This window comes from Trichosurus vulpecula, chromosome 4, assembly GCF_011100635.1.
Source record: "Trichosurus vulpecula isolate mTriVul1 chromosome 4, mTriVul1.pri, whole genome shotgun sequence".
Taxonomy (NCBI): domain Eukaryota; kingdom Metazoa; phylum Chordata; class Mammalia; order Diprotodontia; family Phalangeridae; genus Trichosurus; species Trichosurus vulpecula.
In genome coordinates this window covers 272,780,818-272,788,990 of record NC_050576.1, presented here as the reverse complement: position 1 = coordinate 272,788,990, position 8,173 = coordinate 272,780,818, and the positions used below count along the sequence as shown (strand labels likewise).

The window sequence follows — 8,173 nt, the reverse complement described above, 5'->3', positions numbered from 1 at the left end:
GCTAATACACCATAGCTTGCTGGTTGGTCCCTCTCAAGTCTTTCCCCACGAAAACCCATCCTCCACTCTGCTGCTAACATGATCTTCTGAGGTGACCGTGTCACTACTCAATGATCCCCAGGGGCTGCCCATTACCACGAGGATCAAATATAAAATGCTGTTGGGTGCTGAAAGTCTTGCACAAGCTAGTCTTTTTTTTTTTTTTTTTTTTTTTGCCTTTCCAGTCTTACTTCCCTGGCAACATTCTTAGTGAGATCTTGCTGTTCCTCATACAGGACACCCATTTCCTGACTGTGCCTTTCCACAAGCTGTGCCCCCTCATACCTAGGTGACAAAGTCTCTCCTCATCTGTGCTTCCTAACTTGGCAGGCCTTTCCAGCCCCTCCCCTTCTCTCTGCTACTGCTTTTTACCTACTCTCCATCAGTATCTTGGATGTATGGTTGTTTCCATTTTGTTCCCATTAGAATGTGAGCTCTAGGGCAGGGACTGTTTTTTGCCTTTGTAACTCCAATGTAGCGCCTGGCACTTAGCAACTGCTCCATAAATTCTGGTTGACTGACCTGTATGGATCTAATTACTAATTTATGGGAGCCTGTTCACTGATCAATCTCAAGTAGTCTTTTCACCACCGACTACACCAATGCCTTCTCATGCCTCCTTTCTTCATTTCCTGAGAAGGGGAGGCAGTTTGGTGTGGAGGGGAGGGGAGGAAAGGGACAAGGGGGAGGATTCTCTAACTCACAGGTGACCTCATTAAAGATGAAAAATGGAGGGTTGAGGTTCTGAGAGTCAAAATGATGAAAAAGCACTATGCCTTCACAGGGGCTGGGTGGAAAAGAGGATTAACGGAAGCCTTCAAATTTACCTCAGCTCACCTTGGGCTGGATTCTAAAAAGCAGAATGTTTTATAAAGTATAGCAGAGCATTTCAATCCCAATGCTGCAAAGAAACTGACTTATTCAGAAAAACCTTAGGGAACTAAAAAACTGTTTTTAGCACAGGTGAACTAAGACCAAAAAACAAAAGTGAAGAAAGAAATAAACATAGGAAAACCTCCTTAGTTTGGGTCCTATAATTTTATAAGTTTATTCTTTTAGTAGGAAAAAAAGGTTTGAAAATTAAGTTTAGCAAGGGGTATTTTGGAGGAGGATAGAGCACAATATTTTTTCAATGGACAAACTGGTTTCTAGGAAAGAGTGTAGTAGATATGAAAGGTGTACTTCTAGTGGACTCAAACTTAAGTACTGGCTTTGCTACTGGTTCTCACACCTGTGTGACCTGGGCAAGTTACTTAACCATTCTGATCCTCAGGGGCCTTACCTATAAAATGAGGGTCATCACCTCTAAAGTCCCTTCCAGCTCCAAACTGACCATGCTATGAACTCCTTGATACCAATGAACACTTCTTAAAACATACCCTGTTTTTAAAAAATAGTCCTATTCATCCAAAATGTTGGCAACATTTTATTAACTATAGTTTGAGTTTATTATATGGACTTGGAATGAATAAAAACAATCTTTAAAAAATATTCTATAAATCAGACCTTGAACTCACGCCAAATACCAAGCAAAGATATTGCAAAGAAGAAAAATCTCCTTAACAATTAAGGGCAACAAATGATTTAAGCACTCATAGAGTCACTCTGAATAGTACAGCTAAATAATGGGCAGGTTAATTATAACTGATTCTTATTAAGCCCTTAAAAGATTCTCTGAGACTTAGAACTCAGCTTCCTGGTCCCCTGATAGCATCACACTAGAAAGAAATAGGATTTGTTTCAAAATATCCTGAAACATGTTTTTCACTGTCAAATTAGGACAAATGAACAAACTTTTACTTAACACCAATAAAGGTGAAACATATATTTAGACTGTTTCTGAGCGGTTTCAAAATTTATTGTGTCTAAACATAGTTGGCTTACAACTGGCATAAAAGCTTATAGGATGGAATTGGATTCTATGCTGGAAACAGGCAGTTTAAATTCAAAATCTCTCTCATACTCACTGCTTATTTCTTAAGTCCTTTCTAGGAGTCCAAGGTGGCCAATTCAAGAGGATGGTGTTTCTGAGGCTTTAGAGGTAATAAAGTTGTTGTGGGAGTGGAAGTGGGAGTGCAGGTGGGGGCAGGGCAAGGTGAACCTAATTATGTTAGTGGCTTCAAATCTACTCAAACCTCTTCAAAGATGTTTGGCCAGAGCACCTGAGAAACCAAATGCTCAGGTGAGTCTTAAAGCAAGCTTGACTAGTTGTTTTTGATTAGTATTCTTTTTACCAAAGACACTGAGGATAACTAACATCAATTAACATCAGTGAATTCATTTCCACAGTTTTCTTTAATCAGGGATGAAGACACTACAGTTCTAAGTACCAGACAGAATCTTTGAGACTAAATCAAGAAAAAAAAATTAAAATCAGAACACTACCAAAACCTTGAAAAATGAAACACTTCTAAATGGAAATATACAACTGGCCTGGTACCCATGACATATATAGATATATATGTATATATATATATATACACACACACACACACACACAATACATTTTTCAATACACATCTATACAAGAGAATGTTTTGGTAGCAATACAGACCATGCCTTGGTCTCTTTTTGAACACAAGTGAAATAGCACCACGGGCAGCACCTTCATAAGCTAATGAATTGAACTGTACAAACATTTGCAGTGAAAACATGTATATCTTTTATTCTTCCCATCCTAAAGGCAGTCCCTGAGGCGTGAAGAAAGAGTTGTGCCTTCAAGTAGCATTGTACTGAGGAAACAGGGCCTGCGCCTACCATAAATTACTAAGAACTGCTATGCTACAAGTTGTTTGTGTATACAAGTGAAGACAGACCTGCCTAAAGTTATCTACAGGTGTAGACGGATTTTCCTGTTTTGTTCTAAGTATGCTTTCACTGGGAGGATGCTTAACCCTTGGGAAATGACTATAAGTGACATCTGGACTTTTTGATAATTCCACATCATAGATGCCAGGTCAGCAACGGGACAAGACAATGCTTGTGCCATCCAGAATCACACGCACACACATACACAGACACACACACACATACACGCATACATGCACACACACATACACACATGCATGCACATGAATACACATTCCCCCTGGGGTATGGAATCTCAATTTAAAAAAAAATTAGATTGCAAGTTCCTTAGTAGTAGAAACTCCTTAAATGATAGGGACTTAAGCATATTTGTTTTGTATCTCCTACAGCACTTTGGATGTTGCTTTACCAGCTGATGACATTTTTCATCCATGCGTCAAAAAGTGATTTCAGCGGTATAGATCTCCTGATGTGAGAACTCCCTTCCATTAACACAGATCACAACCTCTAGACTATAACTTAAAAGTCTTCAGAGAGATGCCTGAGATTGAGAGAAGCTAAGCGACTGCCATGGGGTCACACAGGCAATATCAGAGGTTGCATTTAAAGCCAGATCTTTCTTTGTGAATTCAAATCCAGCTGTCTCTCCACTATATCCTACAGCTTTATTCATCCCTAAGTTAGGAAAATACCATTGTCTTTGTGAACAAAGACAATGTTCCTGCTTGGTATGGGTGGGGAAGTAGCAGGAGTGGTAGACATATGACACTCCCTCTCTAATTCACAGACTACATTCATCTCTGGCTGGTGCTTTCTAATTCGTAGACTGAAAAGGCAGAACTATCACACCCCTAAAAATGGCAGCCACTCTCCTCTTGGGTTTGATAGCAACCTACAAGACAGCAATGTTGCCTTAGCCTGATTTTTATTGTATTCTTGAAGCATCTCCTCCTTCAGCTTGCTGGGAGGTCACATTTGGCCGGTCCATTTTTATTTTTATATGCCATCCCAACAGATTTGTCTATCCAAGATCATGGTCATAATTCCCATGCAGTCTTGGGCTCCAGGATCTTATCATCTGATAGCTAACATTTGTATAGTGCTTTATGGTTTGAAAAGTGCTTTACATGTATCATTTCATTCGATCCTCTCACAACAGTTGCAAAATGAATCTGCTTTGACTATACCCAGTCATGAGGACCATGAACACCCACTCTCAAGAACTTACTTTCTCACTCTTCACTGAGACTGTAGAACGTGAACATTTTCCACCTGTGTAAATATTTTCTCTCTAATTAAATAAGGTACATTATAGTTAGGACAGGATGACAAAAGGATAAGAGTTTTAGTAAAAACAATGAAGAGGCTCCTTAGTATTTCACAAAAATGTTACAAAGGTTTTAAACATTTGGGAAAAAGAAAGGTTTTGTGTATTTGCTGTTAGGAAAATTTTAAATCAATGCATACTGAAATCAACCTAGATCTATTAAGATAAAATTTAATGGGGATAAATGTAAAGTCCTATACTAGGGTTCAAAAATTCAGCTTCATAAGAACAACTCGAATAATAAAGGTTGTTGTGGAAAAACAAAGCAAAAAAAAAAAAGATACAAACCAGGCCAGTGAAAAAGTTCTTGACCTTAGGCAGGTAACCAGAAATAGCCAGATATATAAAATTACCTTTGATTTGTCCTCATTGTCAGGAGGCTCATCAATAAAGGAATTACTTCATTTTATCTGGCTCTAGAACAATTTTTTTTAAACCAATGGGGGTATTGTCTTAGGTAGGAAACATACTTAACATTTCCAATAATTTTAGTTAAGTCTGTGGTTGAGCCTATAGGAATGAATGCTACAAACGGCTGGGGGTGATTTTGAAGACAAACTATTTTGCTAACCAAAGAACATTAAAAACCTCACTTTTAGTTTCTTGTTTAATTCAAGCCTCTGACTTTTCTTTGATTGGCTTTAAAACACCAACCTGGGCTTCAGTTGAACCCAATCAAGACTCAAGCAGCTGACTGTCCTCAAGATGGCACCTGCATGAAATTGGGGCAGAGATCTCTTCCTTGAACACCCATCCTTCTATCAGTTTTTACATGAATCAAGTGACACAAGTCACTCCTTTGCCTTCACCAAACTCAGGTCCACCAACCTGGGAAAAGTTATCATCTCTTAACTATTTAACCCCTCGACAAACCAAAGGCATTAAAAAGCTGGGGGAGGGAGGAAATCTCTTTTACAATATATAATGTTCTAACGGGTGCTGAGCCAAAAAAAAGTTGTATCAATTCCACAAAGAGAGGGGCCTAAGGTTAAGATATCCATGAAAAGGTTAGGTTTCTTGAGCTGATGGAAAAACAACTGGCTTTATAGGAAAAGTCGGTGCTGACTTGGTTCACTGATTTCTCTAGAACTACTTGAGTTCTTAATGGAATAGAACAGGAAAGCTTGCTTTGTTCTGTATACTATCAAAAAGATGAGTCAAAACAGGTGAATAATGAAAGTCAGCTCAATTATGGAAGTCTGCTTTTTATAAAAAAAAAGAAGTCTTTCATAGCAGGTTTTTCAAAATTAATAGAGAGAATTTCTACAAAGAGTAATCATATTCAGTAAGGTCTTTAAAAAATATTTAAATCGTTGTTTATAACTATAGGCCTATTCATTGCAGCCACTGTTTGAACATGCAAAGTATTGGGATCTGCGATGATGAATCATAATACAACAGCCTGTGGGACACATGCCATTCAGCTGATTTAACATTATTCACACAGGCTTTGGCAGCATGATGGGATATTCACTTATCTCCTTCCTCCATCACCATCCCTCTTCGAAAGAGTGGTGCATTAGCTCCCATCTGGTCGATGGCTGAGCAGTGGCCTCTATCAAGCTCTTCTCCCTAAGTGATTTCAAGTTTTAAGGAAATAAAAAATAGCTCATCCCCACAAAAAAGTTGGGGCCCCCTGATACAGAACTGCTACTGACTTCAGAGGGAGCCTGGTATCTAAGTTAAGTCAATAAAGTATTAGAAAGTTCACCAGTGAAAATATAAAAATCTGTAATCAGGCCTCTTAAAGGTAGATTCATTGCCATTTCTTCAACCACACACAAAAAAAATTCCCAGGATGTTTGTCTCCCGAACAAGAAAAGGATGAACTGTTTTGGGACTGCTTTGATGCTCCATAGGCATATTAGCATTCCTTTAAGTATTCCTGGTTTACTCAGATTTTATTAAATAATCACTAACGGGTCAGTTAGGGCCCTTTAAGTAAAATAGTCTAATTACATTCTTTTAAAAGCTTTACACTGAAAGGTCTCAGGAAACATGAGATAAAGGTCTTTAGTAGAGTGAGATGTTGTCCTAGCTATCTTAATACACCTTCTGGAATTTTAATTTCGTTTAGCAAGCACTCACTTGTCCTGCTGCCATTCTCAAGACAACATGGGAAATGAAATATCTGTATGTGTGCACAGAGAAAAAAAAAACTGTGAGAATGGATATAGCTTATAGAAGGGGGAAAGGAAAAAAAAGATAAACAGCATCTAGTTTATTACTCATAGAAAGAGATTTCCAGAATTTACAAACACCCACATTGTTCATTCCGAGAGAGATTTGGATTTGAAGAGATCACCCATGTTTCTTTTTTCTTCTTCTTTTTTTTGCTTTTTTACAATATATACAATGGAAGACTTTGATTTCTTTTTGTCATATTTTTGTTTCTGCGCACTTGCCGAGTTCAAGCTGACAGTTGCAAATACCAGATATAGAAAATTTGTCTTCAGTTTAGTTAACACGGCCTACTATTGTCTTATAAGAGAAGTATAAAATTATGATTTCATCGTAAGGAACTCAGATCAACATCAGGTTTATGTTACAAGAGATATTATCAGTAAATATAGCTGTACAATCGAGGGTCATCTGCGGACCTAGGAATAATATTATATTATTTTCTGAATTACAATCTTCAAACAAGAATAGTACCCTACTCTATTCTCATTAGCCTTGTTTTTAAGCAGTTACCCCACTCTGTTTACAACAGAACATAGTGTACCTCAGTTCCACATCCAAAAAAAAGATGTGCTGTAGGAAAAAAAAAAAGTTACATTTTAATTAAAAAAAAATTACATATAGAAATCAAAACCTATGTTAAATATTTAATACTCTCCAACCAGCATCAACAGTTTGGTATGTAATAATTTACAATGATGATCTGTCATACAGGTTTTTCAGCAGCAAATGAAATTTAGCATACTGTGTAAATGTGCTAATTGTACCCAGTCTCATATGATATAGTGGTGGGCACGTCAGTTCATTGTGGCCAGCCAAGTCCTTGTGGTTGCCGATGAAGTTATGGAGACTCCTTGTTCTGATGTCACAGTGCTTTTATTTTTTGCTTGGCACAACAGAGAATGTGCAGTTCAGTCAACGGGACTCCTGAGGTTTGTGTTAAGTAAACAAACTGAACTGGGTGCATCGTACCATCTACTGAGGAAGAGGATGTGAGGTCCTAGTTGTGAGACATGAAACACTTGGCGTCTGAATACCCATGAGTTAAGAAGGATTTGCTGAGGTTGTGTAGGTCATCATTCTGCAATTGAAAAAAAAAAGAAAGAAAGAAAAAGTTATGATCACAAGGCATTTTTCGCTACAAATTATTTTAGAATGTGAAAGAGGGCCATGTAATGAGTAATCAAAGGTGCCAGGCACAATAAACACTGTACTAAGTGCCTAAAGAAGGTCTGTGGATCTTGACTTTATTCAAATGTAAGAATCTAAAACAATCATAAACTAAAGCCAGCAAACATTCAACAGGCAAACGAATCAGTATGATTTTCAACAGACCCAACTAATGAGAAGCCTGACTACTTACTGAGGTGGTGATGTGCGCATCTACTGGGACATATGCTTAAGGCAAGGGAGGTGGGGGAAGGATGAAGAGGGGCCATTACGAACATAAAAGTCTATCCTTGAAGCACATGTTGTGGAACAAGTCTTTGTTAAAAATCAAGTAAGAAACACAAAAATGTAGCACTGCTTAACAGAAGAATTACGACAAACAGCCAAGAAGGAAGCTCATTCAAATTTAGATTTAAGGGTACAGTTCAATGAATTATCATTGAATTTATTTCACTTTAAAAAAAAACATTTTATTTTTAGTTCCAAATTTTCTCCTGCTTTCCATTCCCTCTCCTATCATTAAAGAGGCAAGAAATACAATGAAGTATCATAGGATTTGGGGGTGGGGTGGGGGTGGGGATGGGCAGCTAGGTGGCTCAGTAGATGGAGAGCCCGGGCCTGGAGTCAAGGTAGACCTGAGTTCAAATC

General features: G+C 38.0%; 1 protein-coding gene across 1 annotated transcript in view; it reads right to left on the bottom strand.

Annotated features, from left to right (window-relative positions):
- Positions 1–1,452: 1,452 nt before the first annotated feature.
- The window catches only part of IRS1 (insulin receptor substrate 1), an 81,621-nt gene continuing 74,900 nt past the window's right edge, over positions 1,453–8,173 (bottom strand). The window contains exon 2 of the mRNA XM_036753865.1: positions 1,453–7,436. The gene's annotated coding sequence lies outside the window, so the exon portion shown is untranslated. The remainder of the gene's footprint in view (positions 7,437–8,173) is intronic.